Below are 19332 nucleotides of genomic sequence, written 5' to 3'. Positions count from 1 at the left end.
GTCTCTCTCTCTCTCTCTCTTTCTCTACCTCTGTCTCTCTTTCTCTCTCTCTACCTCTTTCTCTATCTCTCTGTCTCTCTCTACCTCTCTCTCTCTCTCTCTCTCTCTCTCTCTCTCTCTTTTTCTCCACCTCTTTCTCTACCTCTCTCTCTCTCTCTCTCTCTCTCTCTCTTTCTTTGTGTCCATGCATATGCTAAGTTGTAGCCTTCCAAGTTGCTGAAGAGTTCAACTGGGGTTGTTTCCATTATTGGCTTAGAGTAAGAGCCATCTATCTACACTAAAAGCTAGAGGTTGGAAAACGGGTGCCAGATTGAAACTCGGAATGAGTTGGGGGAATATTTTCGGATTCTGGTAATGAAGTTAACGGAAAGGGGCGACTTTGGGAGCGGGTTCTGATTTATCAGAAAATCTAGAGTAATAGTGATAGGTACACTAAAAGTTAGAGGTTGGAAAATTGGGGCCAGATTGAAACTTGGAATGAGTTGGAGGAATATTTGAGATTCTGGTAATGAAGTTATCGGAAAGGGGCGACTTTGGGAGCGGGTTCTGATTTATCAGAAAATCTAAGGAAATAGTGGTTTTATAATCATGGGAAGAGAGAAGAGACGGTGGATTCAGTTCCAAATGTCAGAAGTTTATGGCATTTGGCTTGGGGCCTACCAATCTTCTCTCAAATGGACCACATTCACTAAATGATTGCGTATGTCAGTTGTAGCTGTTATTTGATTACTCAATTTTACAGTTTTAATTATTTATTTCCAATATGAAAGTCAAACTCTGAGGTGGTCAAAGCATAAAAGATCTAATTACAACCTGTCTAGAGATTGATCGTTGATATATCTAAAATATGTGAGGTAATTATACATATTTTAAGGGCATTTTAGGATCATTTCATGTGTATTTCACTCTATTTAATGAAATATTGCATATTATGCACTAAATAGAACAAATGATGAGAATGGTGCATTTTTAATGTCATTTTATGCATGTTGTACAATTTAAATATTTTTTATTAGTTGATAGACACATTTACTATCTTTTTAATCATCTCATGTTCTAGTTAGTATCCTCTCTGTGAAATCGCAGGAGAAATATCTATATTTAATTTGCAGGAAGAGATATAAAAATATTATTTAAAAAGAAAAAAAAATATAAAGATAAAAAAGAAGGGTCTTTAATGGGTCGACTAAAGAGCAACCCAGGTCTAGGGCCTCAAGCAAGCAGCCAGGCCAGTGAACGCAAGGCGCTCGAGCCGGCCCAGCCGCCGGCGAAGCCCATTCACGAGTAGCCCAATCAGCCGAAATAGCTATCTCAGTTCGACCACGCACGGGCCCACAGCGATCGCACAAGAGAGGCTGACACGGCCGCGGGACCCGTTGACGGACGAATCAAGAGATGGAGACGTCGACGTGGACTGCTTGTGTGGACGATGATGGGGCGCTGACGAGGCAGGCGCAGGGGTCCACCGGAAGAAGGGTCCATGGCTGCGATTTAATCGCAGTCGTTGGACATCTATAAGGATGATCGGACAGCCAGGGGCATTTACGTCTTCTTCTGCCCCTGGCTGTCGACTCCGCCGGCCGGAGGCCGTTCTCGGCCGGCGAGGGGGGGACCAGCTGTGATCCGACGGCCGGGGACGGCCACCAGGGCTGTCCCCCTCCATCGAACATCCTCTGGGACCTGTCCCAAGCCGTTAAAAGGGGCCGAGGGCCCCCAATTTCAACATCTTTCGACCACTAAGCCATTACGGCGGCGGAGATCCCATCCGGCGGCGGCGAGAGCAGAAAGAGGGGCGTGACAACAATCCTCTAACCTCTCTTGGAGCTCTGGAAGGCACTGAAGAGAAGCTGAGTTATCCAGGATTCGTGCCAGCATGAAGGAGACGAGTAAAGATACCGCATACCGAAGTTAGGCGGTGGCGATCGGCGCCGCCACCTTTGCTTGTCGAATCACCACGATTCTCTCGAGCATTTCATTGAACACTTCACGTGTTCAATGAATATGTCTTGATTTACCTAAGTCTATCCCTTTCAACCTTATAAAAAACATCAAAAATATATATCTCGGCTTCTTTTGAGCATTCTGTCAAACTCCTCACAGGCGTTCGACAGAATTGGCCCATCTTATCTTCTTTTCATCACTGTTCGAAGTCTGTCGGGCATTCTGTCGAACACCTCACGGGTGTTCGACAGAAACACCCTCTTATCTTTATAATATCTTCATAAAACATATAAAAAATTTACTCTCCCCCTTCTCATTCGGGTATTTCGTCAAACACCTAAAGGGCGTTCGACGAAGGACTCTACTTATCTTCGTTTTCCTCTATAGAAAATTAAATAAAAACTTATAAAACTTACAATATCACTACGTACAATATATATAACTATCTGATTTGTCCATCTCAGGTGTTCGACTAAATCTACCTATATTTCATTAACTAGACTATAGAGAAATCTATAAAAACTATATATAAAAACTATATGAACCCTCTAAATCTACATATAATAAGTCTGTGATAAGAATCTGATTTATATAAGTAGTACTTTATAATTCTAACCTATTCTTTAGTTATATAAAACTTCTTCATTGCTAGTATCTTCTACCACTTTCTAAAGTCTCTCTACACTACTTAAGTTCTTACTTATCATATCAAGTTAGGTGCTCACTTATCTTGTTCCCATCTAGCTTATTAATATATATATACATCTCTATAACGCCTCTTCTTTCTTCTATCCTCTTATTAATAATTAATCTTATTAAGTACTCTATATTTCTTCACTAACTAAATTACCCCTATTCTTAAATATAATACTTAATACCTTATTTCTTTCTTCTTCTTAATAGTCATAAAGTATATAGCCATATATCTAACATTTTCCCTTCTATACCTATCTTATTATAATAATATCTTCTCTAATTATACTTCTTCTTACTCTTATTAAACTACTTATTACTATTGAATTCTTATCTACCTTTTTACTAACTTCATTATTATCCTTCTTGAATCTAATATCTAATATCTCACTTCTTTATTATTCTTAGTATCCTGATACATATACCTATAATATCAGATAAGTTCTTATTCCTCTTACTACCCGATTAATCTATATACTTACTAATTACTTAACTCTTCTTATTACCTTTAGTATTATTCCTATATCTTACTAAGTAACAACTCTTTTATTGAATTTACACCTAAAGGCCAGTCCCTGTGGAGACGACCTTACTCCCACATATACACTTGAGTAAGTTTCTAAATATTATAAATTTATTTGATTGTAGGCAAACTAATTACAACGACAAATTAAAATTAACACCCCAATTTGCCTCAGTCAAATTGGCGCCGTTGCCGGGGACTGGCGTCCCTTAGGTTATTTTGATTTTTGAGTTGTCTTATCTCTTTATTAATATTATTAGTTTCTATTCTTTTTCTTGAGCCTTGGATTGCAGGAAAATAAATTTCATTTTATAAAAGCTAATTAGGAGAATTCTAAGGTGATATCATTTCTCCCTAATTGAGCTTATTTTAAGTGAAATATTTTATACTTGCGTGCATTATTGCTAACCTCATTGCAGGTGTAAGGAACACATCAAATTCAGGTGAAATTTTATTTTCTAGTTTCTTTAATTTTTAATTTGCATATATTTTTGTGTTCTATACATGTCTATTATTTTTATTGATTTTACATTTTACCCTCTTGAAAGATATATATTTGAATATATCTATATGTCCACCTTCTCTTGATTAAACATGGAGAGAAATTATGATTGGAATCATGCTCATTCAGAGCATGAATACCCGTCCTCACCATGGGATAGATATGATTCATCACATGATTATAGGATGCCATATTCACACTACACATATCGAGATATTCAACAATATGACCATACCCCTGACTATCCCACATCTCATTGTCATTACGAGGACGGTCATAGCCATCACCTAGCACCTCATGGCTGTCCTCCAAGTTACAACCCAGATTTCCATCTTAGAGAGGACTCATCCCAGACCATGAGCCGCAGTTATTCACATGGGGATGACTACTCCTATCCCCCACCATCTCATGGTGTACCTTCTCATCATTATGGATACCCTACATATGATAACACACATGATTATTATGATCCAAACAATTCCACGATGGCAAGGGAACCTGATTTTTATGCACTAGATATGAACCGATCATGGAAGTTGTTAATTAGCAATTCCTATAGAAAAGAACAACTATTGGTCTCCCTTGATGATTTACACGCATATCTTAATGATTCATGGCCCATACTAAAAAGGGGTGGCATGAAAAATCTACATGTTCCAATGAGGGGAATGCTTAAATTATGTAGGGACATGACCAATACCTTACCACTTATACGTAGGGAATGCGACCCTCATGAGATGTCTGAATTGAGACAATTGATCAAGAATCTTGAGGATATTATATTTAGAAAGCACAAGGAGTTAGCCAAGAGAGTCCAGGAGATCACTTATGAGGATGACTACGAGGGTTTCTCTCATGATAAATGGGGTACAGAAGGGCGAGATCAAAGGCATTCCAATCAGCTCCATCCACTTGAGCAAAATGAATATGATACTTGTGGGTACCATGAGCCACAACACGAACACAGCTCTTCTCCCTTCGAAAAGGAGAGAAGTCAAGAACCATATCACTCTCTCCATGGAGAAGATGACTCATATGCCGTGGATGAACCCCATTCATCCCCCATCGAGCCGTCAATGAAGGATATGATGATGATGATGATGGGGCAATTAGAACTAATCAGTAGTAGAAATGAAGATTTGATGTAAAGATTAGATAAATTAGAATCTCATCATGACCATGACACTCATCATAATTTTGGGAATGAACTAGAACATATCCCTAATCATACATTGGGAGATTTCTCGAGGGAGAATGTAAGTGTCGAGATGGTGATGGAGCATCCACTCCTTGAGGATAATAATGCATACCCTATGATTATCACTGATGACAAAAAGGATACATATGACTTAGATGATCATACATATATAGGAGAAAATACACATTTGGATTCCTCTTGTGCTTTATCAGAAAGTGTACCAGAGGAAGATTTAGGATGTGACTTGGTGATCAAGCCTCCACATTATGAGGTTGAGGAGAACACTTCTGTTATCATTATAGAAAAAAGGGAAGGTACATTTGAGGATTATGTATGCATAGGAGAGACCACAGGTTTAGACTCTCCTGATTTTGAGGGTAATGAGAAGCCAATTTTAGAGGAACCACTTAAAGATCACAAATCTAAAAAAAAGCTTCAATTTTTAAAGTATATTGAAAATCATTTTAGAAGGGAAAAGGGAGACTTTTGAGTTCATTGAAAATCATTCAAATGGTCAAAGGGGCCTTGACTTACCACCACTACTGAAATCATACATGTCAGAAGTCAAGGGAATTTTAAACTCAACCTTAAAATACAAATATATACACATGGGGATAGAATTTCATAAAAGAAATTCTATAAGTCTGACTGAAGACTATAAAATCAGTGCTAGCTGGGAGACAACCCAGTCCACCATATCAGTTTGATGTTTTTAGTTAATTTTAACTTTCTAGTTATAATTTTTATTTTCTTCTAATAAAATGCCAAGGAGGTGAGCCCGTAGAAGCCGTCACATGCCGTCGGATGCCAAACCATTAGAAGCCAAGGAGCTAAATTCAATTGGTTCTTTCTACCCTACCTTTTGTGTTTTTCATGCATATTATCAACAAGCATGAGTTATCAATGGGGGTAGTGAATTTTATTCAAAACATGTGCTACATTAGATGCTCCTTTGAGTGCATATACACATAACCCACTTAAACATCCAAGTCAATAAGTTCTTAGATGAAGAGTAACCAAGGGGTCTGGAAACTCAAGAATAGTGTGGTGAACCACCTAAGGAAGAAGAGAGGTGAAACTAGGAACCTATCACACGATCATGATCAACATTCCTAAGTGTCTCATTCGAGAGTATATGGTGAGTCAGTGTGCAATTCCCTGTATTACGTAGTGAATGAACATGACCACTCAAGTCTTCTGAGCCTATTCATTGGTCATTGATTCTCACCTTATAGCTTTGAGGCAAGCTGTAAATCTCTCGTCCCAAGCCTAAGCTCCTAAACGCATATCTACATCGTGCAAGTGATCAATTCCAAACACCTATGGAAAAAAATGGTGCAAGCTTTGATAAAGAAGAAAGAGAAGCAGGATGTGGAGCAAGGGCCAGAGAAATGTGGATCTATGTGCCTCATATTTCTAACCCCGTAAGGCAAAAGCCAAAGCAAAAGCACAAGGGGAAATACGAAAAGTATACAAAAAAAAAATAAAATAAAATCGAGAGGCATCAAGTTTATTTATCCACATATTCTCGAATAGAGTGGACGACAGTACGTGTGCTCAGCTAAATGGTGGGTTCAATGAGTGATGGATAGTACCAAAAGAAAGAGCGGGATTGAAATTTTACGAAGTGTACAGAGAAGCTCATAGAGGACTCAACTCTTGAAGAGCCCAAGTGAAAAAGAGAGAATGATTGGTGGTGAGATTCCCTAGCCTAACCCTCACTTTCAAGGGGAACTAACCCACTTGAAAGAGCAATAGACTCTAACATGAATCAACCTTCACATGAATCAACCTTATTGGCGTTTAGGTATAATACCATTCAGGGATTCATACGGATCAATTCAGTGAACTCTTTCTCCAAAGAGCATCCACTATCTATCTTAGTGTCTCCACACTAATAGCCACATGATCAACTATACTTATCATATAAGTAGGATCAGTAAGTGCTATTCTATCCGGATAATTCGATGTCCATCTTGACTATCCATCGAATAGGAATATTTAGAATACATGTTTAAATACTAGTGATCACTGTATTATGATCTCATCATAATTCACTACGCCATTGCACGTATTCATGGGCTTCAGTATAGTCATCACACTGGAATAATAATGAACATAATATTTTATTCAATGAACTGAAATAAACATGGTGGTGTGATTGGCTTGATGGCCACATAATATCCATAAAAAATATCTTTAACATACATTCCAAGTTATAAATTATTTGCCGTACTAATATGATGACAGAAAATTCCAAAAATAACAAAAAAACTAGAAAATTTGGAATGTAAATTTTAGTTCAAAATAAAATATGAAATAACGAGATTAATATAGTAATTAGCATATGATCACCTTATGCACAGTGACCTACAAGGCTTCAAGATACGTAAGTTGCAATGACTCGAAGGACATAGATAGAGAAAATGCACAAAGATATGGTGGAGACGATCATATGATATAAATTTAGAGATGAGGTGGACATGAAAAGATCATTTACCCTTTTTTAAGGAAACATCAAAATAGTTAGCAGTCATTAGGGCATCAATCCAAAGAGAGTAGGGGACATTCATCTCAACGAGAAGAGTGTGATTCATACAATTATCTGTCAATGCTTTCTTTCGGCAACATCAGTTTGTAGAGATGTATAAGGGAAAATGGTTTGGTGGATAATGTCAGAATCTATGCACATAATCTAGGATAAACTCTAGGGCATTTTTATTTATCTGAAAGGTTTTTGGGTTGTGGAATGTGGAGTGTGTGGAGTGGTGGTCTCAATGATGAAGTATTACATGATAGTGAGGACATTCAATCAATCTTTGAGAAGAAATACCCAAGCGTCATGGGTATAATCATCTATAGAGATATTGTAGTATAAGTGTCTGGATGGTGGTGGGACATGGGATGGATACCAAACCTTAAAATGAATGAGATCAAAATATTGAGCAGAGAGAATGGAACCAATGCATGGATAGGAAGAAAAATGGTGTTTGCCCAAGTGACAAGACTCACAGTCAAACTCAGAAAGATAGATCCATGGAAAAAGTTTCTTGAAGTTTAAAATGCTATGAATAACCCACTCACAAATGCCAAAAGAAGATGAGGATAGTCTGTGGTGGATAAAAGGGAAACAATACCATAGTAAGGGTGATCAAATTTTAGCTCATAAATGTTGTGTTCATTCTCACAACTAAATTAATTCTCTGTGATGTATTCATATTCTAAGGTGGATAGATGAGTGTTTGCAAAACTCTTGAAGATTTAGCTGTCTTATCATGTTTCCACACGTCTGATTCATATGGAATGAGAAACACTGTTGAACTAAGGTAGTAGGGTAGTGGACATAAAATTATGAGAGATACTCGCGAGAGCCCATTGAGGTCAATCAAAATTTTCCCACCACTTTGAGGTTGGTGATTGGTTTTTTTTAGTGATTGCATGGAGGGTATTTTTTCATCATAGAACCACAATCATGACCCCCATCCTTATTCCAACCTTGTCCAGCACCTCGTTCACCAATGTTAGAGGGATCAAGGTGAAGGTTTAACTCCCATAGTAACTTGTAGTGACAATGAGAAAATGGAAGCAAGAAATGAGACAATAGTGCCTGAGAGGAGTTGACACTGTACTTTAGAAGTAGTATGCAGGCTAAGGTCATTGGCATGTACTCTCTCATATAGCTCTGATAACTTTCAAATTAACAGGATTGATTGATGAATTTTACATTATATTTATGTGCTTTAATGACCATATTTGCATGTTATCATATAAAAAAGAAGATGAATGACTTACACTTTGATTTTACTACTATTTCTATTTTTTTATCATTTTTTTACATGGTATTTAACCTCATCTCATTGAAGAAATATTTTTTATAGGGGCTTAAATACTTGGCTAAAGGTTGGTAAGGGATTTCATAATTTTTCTAGAATTTTTCCATATTTTTATATAATTTTCTGACCAATATTTAGCCAAGAAATGATTTTTTCTTATTTAAATAATACATATTTTATTTATATGACATTTTAGAAAGCATTTTTAATATATTTATATATATATTAAGTGGCATCCACGTCATTCGCCCAAAATTCGGGCAAATGAATGATGCATATATTATTAAAATAATTAAGAGATAGAAAAAAATGAGCATTATTGGCTCATTATGGCATTGCAAATCGCGATGCCATAACGAACCAATCATTAGCCTACAAGCATTTATGACGTGGCGTGGAAGGTGACAGAGAAAGGTATGTTTTAATTTTTTTGTAATAAATGCACGCGGAGATCGATTCTCCGCGTGCATTTATAGTTATTCTTAGTTCGTTAGCATGTGCATTTAATGCACGCGCTAACCGACACACGTGATTCAATGTGCATGCAGCGTCGATTCGCAGTGTGCATTAAATGCACGTGGAATCGACAATGTATGTGTCAACAATTGTGGCTAAACTTGTTGTTTTATGCCTATTTTATAGAAAAAATAAAAATAAAAGGCGATGTGGCATCCTCTTAGCCGTTTAAAGAGAGCGATCATTCTCCAATAAATGTGTGCGGCGGACGCGGATAACAACATGTCAGATCGCAATCCAAGAAGGGGGAAAACGAGGATAAAATGCTGCAGCCAATCAGGAAATGCCATTTCCAAACTCATTGGAGGAGAGATAAATTAATCCGACGGCTAGGATTAATCTTCAGTAAAACGGCGATATCTTGAGATCTAGCCGTCTGATTGGACTAAAATTTTGAGGGCATGTTTTTCTTTTCCCCCACTACAATCTCTACGGTTGTATCTTTAAATAGAGTCTGGAAAAGGGGGAAATTTAATTTTTGAAACTCTCCCCAAGGATTTGGCCAGGACGGACACATGAGTTGCTTTGGAAGTCGACAGTTCTTAATTTTGCACTCAAATTTGTAAGTTTCTGATTAGTATTTTAGACTTCTTCTTGAGAGATTCTAAAACGCCTTGGCATGGGCGAAATGTACATGCCCTAGAAGTTATTTTTAATGAAATTAGCATTGCATTTTGAGTTTGATTCAAGATCTGATTGTTAATCCTTTGTTTTAAATAGATTTTTAACAATTTTGCATTTTTAGATTTTTAATTTAGGGTCGGATTTCCCTTTTGCCCCAAATTCTTCACTTTCTCTCTCTAGGTTAACTCGTCTTGTTTATCTCTCTAGATTTCAAAATTTATTGTTTGGAAATTTAATTCAATATATAGATACCCTGAAAATAAAATTTCAGCCATAAATTCGTCCATCTTGAACTCCAATTTCAAAATCCTTTTATTGATTATTAAATTCCCAATTTTAATTCATAAAAATTTTCTTAAAATTTTATAATGATTGGGAAATTAATAATTCGAATTAATCTGATCTTATAATTGAAATAATTTTATCTTGAGCTTTTTGACTGAAATATTTAAAATCAAAATTATGCTTTTACTTGACTTTGATTAATTAAAAAACATTATCAAGTATAATTAAGGTTTATTAATTGCAAAATTAATTCATCCTTGAATTAATTCATTAAAATATTGGATTAAATTCTTGCTTGCTGCCTCCTTGTGGTTTGACCCCTTGCTTTCTCTATATTATATATTTAGTGATTAAGGGTATTTATAAATTTTATCGTCAAATCAACGACATATTTACACGTATTTTTAGGCTTATCAAGCTCCTAGAGATATTATTTGATAATCACAAATTTGTCATTCCATACATGCATCAAAATTCCATATTTAGGTAGTAATTCATCATGAAATCAGGAATCCTAAGAAGAAACACTACATCTACATTAATTCCGCATCCTAATCCTACCATGCATCATTCTATGCATTTATGTGTTTATTTTGTGAGACTAACCCCACTTGGCTTCTCCAACGTCAAGTGGTTTACTTCTCACACATTTTCATGTGTATTTGGATGCAAGGGAACATGAAAGTGCATGCGATACGAATGCAACAATAACGACAAAGATCAGACATGTCATCGACTTTGGCACAGAGCCAAATCAGGTTTGCGAGTAATTCAGGATCATCCTTTTAAATTAAAAAAAGACTCCATAAAATTAATTAAAAACCAAAAAATATATTTATCATTCTAAAAATATATTTAATCATTTTAAGATTGATAAAAATCATATATAATGATTTTAATACATATAAATGATGAATATTCATGATATTAATATAATAATTAGCATGTTATCAAGGTCTTGACTTTGAATCCCATCTTGGGGTAAAAAAGGATAGTATATGATAATTTCACATATAACATACTAGATGATGACATGGTAGGTGATAATCTGGTGGATGATGACATGGTAGGAGAGGTGGTAAGTGGGCCCACAAATATTTGATCAGCAATTATATTCACCAACCATATTCAAGGGTCCAAAATTGTGGATCTATGGGCCCATGGGCAGTGCTATGAAGTAAGATGACTGTGCTAAAATGAGAGTTATGACAATCATGCAGTAGGATGATCATGGCAGAAATGGCCGACAAGATGGTCTCACAATGGTCCTAGGTGGCGGAGTGGTATGAGGGTGCTACAGGTGTTTGGTCGCAGGGTGAACACAATGGTGCCGGGTATCAATAGGGTAAAATGTAAGGATACAGGAGGGGATGATTCAAGGTGATTGGGAGTGCAATGGTGATGGGAGATATTTGGGAAAAAGCTGGACTGTAGGAGGATGTGGCAGCATGATAAACTCAAAATTTGGGTAAAAATTATGTCGTTGAAAATTTGAGTTTAATCAATAAAATTTATAACCGATACTCGTAAATAATTTAATTAGTTAGTGATGAGCATGGGTCGTCTCCACAGAGAACAAAAATTAGGGAAAGTACGATCTCAATTGGGTGAAGCAAAGATGAGATGAATTATGTATACGGTAGTGAATGCGTGATTAGAGTAGATAATAAGATGATAAATGGATTTTAGGGTCTTACTAATTTGGGATTAAGATGGATGAGAAAGGAAAGCGAGAGGGGATTGTAACAACGGCGTGGTAAGTGGCGTAAATGCTAGTGGATACGATGATCAAGATAGCGAGAATGAGGTTGAATGATGGTACAAAAGAGAGTCATAGTGATGTTTGTTGGTTGAAATAGGAAGCAGAGAGATGTGTGACGAGATCGTCATGGTGTAGAGAGCATGTGAAATGAAGGTTAAGGTGAGGATGGGTAGGGGACGATGATGGAGTTCCCGAGGATGGTAATGGAAAAGGGTGATAGATGGTGAAAGATGGATAAACTAAGTGTGTTGGAAATGATTAAATGTAAGGCAAAAGGCTAACCTTAGATCCCTATATTCTGCCAGGATCAACCTCCCCACTTCTTTGCTGAACCTCCCCAAGCACTAGAGACACAAAGTAACACTTGCTGGACCTTCAAAACTTCACTTTATTTCAATCAGCCTCACTAGGAGGAAGTGAGCTTAAAGATGCTTTTTACTAAGATCGGGGGCTTAATTTAAGATCCGACATCTAGATGGATAGAGGACAAAAAGACAAAACTGCCCTTAAAATTTTAGCTCGATCCGAGTTCTGGATCGTCAGATATCAAGCCTTGAAGTTTGATGATTTCTAGCCATTGATTTACTTCAAATATTTCTCTTTCCTCATCCTCGTCAGTGCCGTTACGTCATTCGGTTAGGGTTTTGTCTCTTCTGGGAACTAAATGAGATGATTGGCTGAGATTCCTCCTTGACATCCACGATCGACGGCTCTCGTCGTGCCACGTGTCGCCCTGGGAAAAAGACAAAAAGGAATAATGATATTATAATATTTATTTGCAGCTGATGTGGCACCACATCAGCGTGCACCACATCAGCGATTTCCCCTTCCAAAATCAATAGAAATGTGACATGTATAAAATAAAATATATTCTAAAATTCATATAAAATAAAATAAAAGCCCAAAAAATACAAATAAATATATATTTGAACTTAGAAATAATAACCTTCCAAATTTAATGTCAAAAGACTCCAAAAATACATATTATGATTCAAAAAAATGTTTTCTTTCAGAATATGCAGTCAGAAAAATCTCCAAAAATACATAAAAATACAGAAAACACAGAATATCAGTCAAAAATGAATTTAATCATTTTAAGATTGATAACATGCATATATGATTAATTCAATGCAAATAAACATGTAAATATGGTCATATTAAGCTACTATACATGTATGTTATCACAGCACAGGGTGAAAAAGTTACCATGATAGTGAAGGAGGGAGATCATGGCTCCAATACTATCTTAACCAAAGAGCAAAAAAAATTGAAAACAAGGGACTGCATAGTCTTAAATAGATAAATGAGAGGGAGATAATGGGCCTCTTACTGAGACCAATCTTACAAACACTTCAAAAATCTTTATTGACTCTTAATTAAGGAAATGTATTTAATGTTATTTATAAAATAAAAAACCATTTGAATTTAGTTTATGAAACCCTTTTGGTTCAAATATTACCTTAAACTTTTATCCAAAATTTATTCGGATATCGTTACAAAAATTAGTGACATCAAATTCAATAAATTATCATATTATTTTCAAAATAAGTAATGTATTTCTATGCCTCCGTTCATCAAATAAGCAATTATCCTTCCCTAATTTTCAAAATATTTCAAATTCATCACATTTCAATATCCCATATTTTATTCAAAAAACCTGTCATCAAATATTTGTATTTATGAAATATCTCATCATCCTTATTTGTCACCAAGCCAATCACATTCTACGTCTCAATCTGAATTCATGTATGTAAATCATATTATTATCATGAAATCAAATGGTATGTGGAATGATAGGTGAATTATGATGAGATCATACTAAGGTCATTACTTATTCATAAATTCATATCTTGAATAGCTCTATCCGTGAAATATTCGAGAAAGCAATCAAAATGTCTAAATAAATACACTATCTACTCTTGCTCAATGATGAGGGTGATTGATCCTCTAATAAAAGTTATGGAGATTCTAAGGTAAGATAAGGACTAAAATCATTTTTCTATTTATTAAGGTGTTTTTTCATAAGAATTATGTCAAATAAAAGTCATTAGATGACTTGTAGGAAAAATGAAAGGAATCAACGATACCGACAAAACTATAATGATACAATGTATATGTTAATAAATGGCTATCATGAGGATCATAATCGTGGAGGAATATGCCATAATTATCTTATTGAAAATTTAGTTTGCCTCAAATAGTTCATACATTTTAGGTTAACTTTATTAAGTAAAAGACAAGTAAAAAATACGTCATAATTTTTCGTACAAATCATAAAATGACTTGAAGGAAAATGAAGGGAATCAGTGATACATACAAAACTATAGTGATATGATATATATGTTTATAAATGTCTTTCATGAGGATCATAATCATGGAGGAATATGTCATAATTATCTTAATGAAAATTTATTTAGCCTCTAATAGTGCATACATTTTAGGTTAACTTTACTAAGGAAAAGACGTAAAAAATATGAGCTTTAAAAAGGGAACAGAATGGAAAAATATGAAAATAATATGTTGGCTAAAATTAGTGAAATAAATAATAATAGAGTGTTAATTTACAGTATATACCTCATAAAATGGATTACAAATATGTTTATTTTGTGTATCATCCTGTAGGTTGAAAACATATTATTTAAAAATATAATATAAACATTAAATATCTAGTTTTTAGGAAAATATTTTTTATTAAAACTTAAGATATAATGATGTTTAACCAATATGAGTTTTAAGACATTTTACAGAGTTGATTTACTTAAAGAGATAATTATAAATTTTCTTTGACATTATAATACTTTTGAAAAAAATGTGGTTTTGAAGGTTTAATAAGCACATATATGTGTGAAAACAAAAATATAGATAATACTTTTGGATTAAAGTAAACCAAAGTAGGTTTTAGGGGAATCTGAGGATGCAACTTTTCAATAATAACACGCACCATATAGGTAATTAAAATGCAAAAATAAACACAGAATATTCAATGAATCTGAGGATTCTGTGGCATGCTGATGATCTGACATACTTATCAATCAGGAGAGAGAAAATTCCAATGAGCAGAATGATAACACTACAAAACATGATATTTAACTATCTAGGGGTTTCAAGCTGAAACTTTAAGTGCAGCTTCGTCTCTCTCTTTCCTCTAGCCATCAATACCTTTTTCTAAGTGATTAAGGCCCTCTATTTCTGTAAAAACTATCTTGTAATTGCTACAACACTAGTGGGGTGAGTGAAATAAATTGATTTCATGATCCATCATGTTTTCTTGGTGTATGTCATCGATTTAACTTAGAAGTCAAAGAAGTAGAGGGCCTCTCTCTTTGTTGAAAATCACATTGGTACAAGAAAAATGTTGATAATCACTAATAATATCCTAATTTTATAATAATTTGATACATTTATGTGTTCATTATCATTTAAATGATCATAAATCAATGATATTTATTACAGAACTTTAAATTTATTTATAGTTTATGATATTTTAACAGAATCTCTAACAGAAATGTCAGAAAGCAGATATTTTGTAATTCAGATAATAGAAATTTAGATTCACTTAAATTTCCCAAGGGTTTATTATATTTGATATTGGTATTCTTATTTTGAAGTGTCAGAAAAATAAACTTTTGAATTTATTTAAATATTATAAATTATTTATTTTACCATTTCCATCCCAAGAATTGTGTGCCACATTGGCAATTCGCCACACAATTGGAGGAGATACGAAGTTGGATGGCTCAGATTGCTCTAAATTCAAATGATACTATGTAACATGATGAACTGATTTTGATTCATTAAAAGATACACATCTTGGAGTCATTCCATGCATCATTTTATTGAACTCATCTTTATTTTAGTACAATTCCCAGTTCATTCATTTTTTCTAGAGTAAGCTTAAAACCACCTTTGTAATGAAATCCTATCTAGTTTTTAAGGCCATGTATTCCCGTTTAGAGCATATTTCTGATTTGTTGTCTTTAATGGCATTTTTTCAGAGAATAAAAATGCAATAAATAAAATAAGAGGGGAAGAAAAAGAGGTTTGTAGTGGCCAAGAACCAGCAGCTGAGAGAGGGAGCCGGCAACACTCAAGCCAACCGCAAGCTAACGAGCGCACAACACTCAAGCTGCGCAGCAGCCAGAAAGTGCCATCGCACATGAAGCCCCCAAAAGCCTGCACACAGAACCTTCGAAGGCTCACACACAGAGCTCAGCTAAGGGCCTACATGCATGCACAGAGCCCGCAAACACACACAAGGGGAAGATGGTATTTTAACTCAAAGGTTATAGAAGAATGACATTTATATAACAACTTGTATTTCCAATTCTTTCAATATGAGATTTTCAAAAACAGTTCTCTGCAGCGTCGCACTGAGCCGGGACAACGGACTGTGTTCTTAAGGAAAATGAAAGAGTCCATGACCGGGCTTCGCGTCGGACTGACCCAAAACCCAGGTCATAACTGGACCATTAAAGTCAAAGTATATGATCTCGATCGTTGGAGCTTCTGAAGGAAGATCAAATAGTTTGATCTCTATATAATATTTCATGTTATTTTCTATTTTTTCTTAGGTTGCTGATTGGCCATGATGGTTGACACAGCCTGTGGGGTCACGCGAACAATGAATAAGAGTGTGGAATGTGGACAAGGTGGCTGATGGGGCACGTGATGAAGCTGGTGTGGCATACGGGTGCACCAAAGCAACAAGGGTTGATGGCTGTGATTTAATCGCAGCTGTAGAACCCAAGAGAGGGAGGTCGGATGGGCGGAGGTAAACTCCTCCTTCCCCACCCCCTGCTATCATTCTCGTCGGCCGGCCGGCGGAGGCCGGAGGTAGGGGGGACTGCGGACTGATCCAATGGCCCGTGGAGAGCCGTTGGATCAGGTCTAGCATACATAAGGGTTGCGAAAACTTCTCTTGACCCTTTAAAATGAGTTTTTGATGGGTAAACTTGCATCTCTCATTGCAGGAAGAAAGAACACAATTGGAGACCCTTTCTAGGCTTGGAGCAGATGTTTTGGAGATGTGAGAGTTCTGCCATGGCTCAAATGACTTGGGGAGGCATCAGAGAAGGGCTAGGAAGAGAAGAAGTTGCCGAGCATGGATGAGAAGAGAAGGGAAAATCACAAATGGAAGTTAGCGGGTTAGAAATGCAATCTTGGGCTTCGCATTGACCCAGCCCAAAGCTCGAGTCTGAATGGGCTTCTTTATAAACCAACGATTTAATCCTGACCATTGATATTTTCTAAGAAGATTGAAGGGTCCGAATTAATTACATACTTTAATGTATATCTCTCCCTCTCTCTCCCACTCTCTCTCTTTTACTGGTACCAAATCAGCTATGGCCGCTGACACAGACCAATTGCTTATTCTAAAAAAACTCAATTAAAATTTGTTTGGATAAACAATGCCGACCAACAATAATCATAAAATTGCTTATTGTTATTATTATCCTGGAAACTCTTATCCCTGTCTTCTAGCTCGTTAAGAAAGTCTAACTCTAAGAGCCAATCCCTGAGGAAATGACCTTACTCTCTGCTGTACATCTTTGAGTGAGATAAAAATTTCATAAATATTATTCGATAGAAGTGAATTGATAGCACCAACATTTACACTCCTATTTTTCCTCTATCACCTACATATTAGTTAAACTAAATGAACTTCCTAAGTTCCTATCCTACATCTTAATTACATCTCACCTCTTGCATTCATAACTACTATCTATAATTACTCAGTGTTACCTATCAATCTTAACTTCTCCACTTCCCTATCTACCTCTTTCTTCTTACTAATCTTCACCTTTTTACTATATTTACTATTGTGATTATTATCACTTCTCCTACTCAACCTCTAAATAATCTCTTAAATTACCCTTATTATCACCCTCAATTATCCATTTTCCTAACTAAGTAATCAGCTTCACCTCTAAAGGCCAGTACCTGTGAGTGGGAGACTACCTTACTCCCACTATTCATATTTGAGTGAGTTTTCTATTTTACGAAATTATTTGATTTAGGAAAATTAAGATGATAAAGAAAGTAAAATTAACATCATAATTATCCATTATCCTAACATCACACAACTAGCCACATAATTGGAGGAGAGACAAAATCGGATGGTTCAGATTGCTCCAAATTCAAACGATGATATGTAACCATATAGAAGGAAAGTTGGGCTGAAATTTCAAGGATAGTTCCATATTTACATCCTCTATTCATTCATCATCTTGGATCTACAAAGAGACTCCATCTTCATTCTAAAAACTAGCCTTTAGATTTTGTTCCTAATTAGGAATATCATAGTGATCTACTTATTCAAAATCTCATTTGTTTCTGTTCTTGGATTCCTAGAGCAAAACATTGAAAGAGTGTCGTTTATATCAAGAAACATGAAGAAAAAAACTGCTGACTCGACCCATTGGGCACGTGACAACAAGATAAGTGCGGTCTTCATCTTTTTTACTCATGTTTCCTTCCTTTTTCCTAGGTTTCCATCATGACTCGCACCACCTCCAAGTCTGCCACTCGTCAGCATGTATCTGCCTCCATCTTTGTCACACTAGCGATGATAAAATCTTCATCACTCACCCCCACTCCGCCGCGCATCGACGTGTATCAACCATCCTCTTTGTCACAATAAATAATGGTACCTTTTTTACTATAAATTTCTAAAAAAAATAATACTATTAAATTTGAATAAATTATGTTAATTAGGATAAATATTTTCTCACCATTTTAAAATTAACATTAATAAGCTCTTACTAGTTAGATTTTATTAAATTAGATTAATTTCCTGAAATGAATGTAAAAAACCAAAAAAAAAATTAAAGGTAAAATTAATAAATGTGGGCCCCGGACATAAGAGGCCCACTTATCTGCTAGTGCATTTATATGGTACATGCCCATTTATGTGTATATCTATGGTTTTAAACCAGAGAAACCCTAACGATGAATTAAGTAAGTTTGTTCTTTCTTCCCTTGTTCTGACTGGCGCCTAGGTCAACAACCGACCAGCCATTGAGCTAGTTAACAAATATACATATTTATAATATTTTTATGAATTAATATATATGCATATATATTTGGAATTATTTAATGGCTCTTTGACTTTTTTGGACTTCCAAAATTCGAGAAAGAACATCGCACGGTTGAGGATGATCCAAATTCCAATTGCAATATGTAACAATTCAGAAGAAGTTCCTGGCTGAAATTTTGATCGGAGCTTCCTTTTTCTGGCCTCTTTCCATCCATATGGTTGGATCTATAAATAGAGCCTCATATTTTGTATAAACTATCTTTAAGCTCACTTTCTCTCAGAGAGGCTGATTTCAAGAGAGTGAGGTTTTGAAGGTCCATCAAGAATGTTCTTGGTTTATTGAGTGCTTGGGGAAGATCAACAAAGAAGTGGAGAGGCTGATCTGCAACCTAAAAATGTCTTTATCATAGGGATCTAAG

Source organism: Wolffia australiana, chromosome 6, assembly GCF_029677425.1.
Source record: "Wolffia australiana isolate 7733 chromosome 6, ASM2967742v1".
Lineage (NCBI taxonomy): Eukaryota > Viridiplantae > Streptophyta > Magnoliopsida > Alismatales > Araceae > Wolffia > Wolffia australiana.
Note: the sequence above shows the minus strand (reverse complement) of the source record.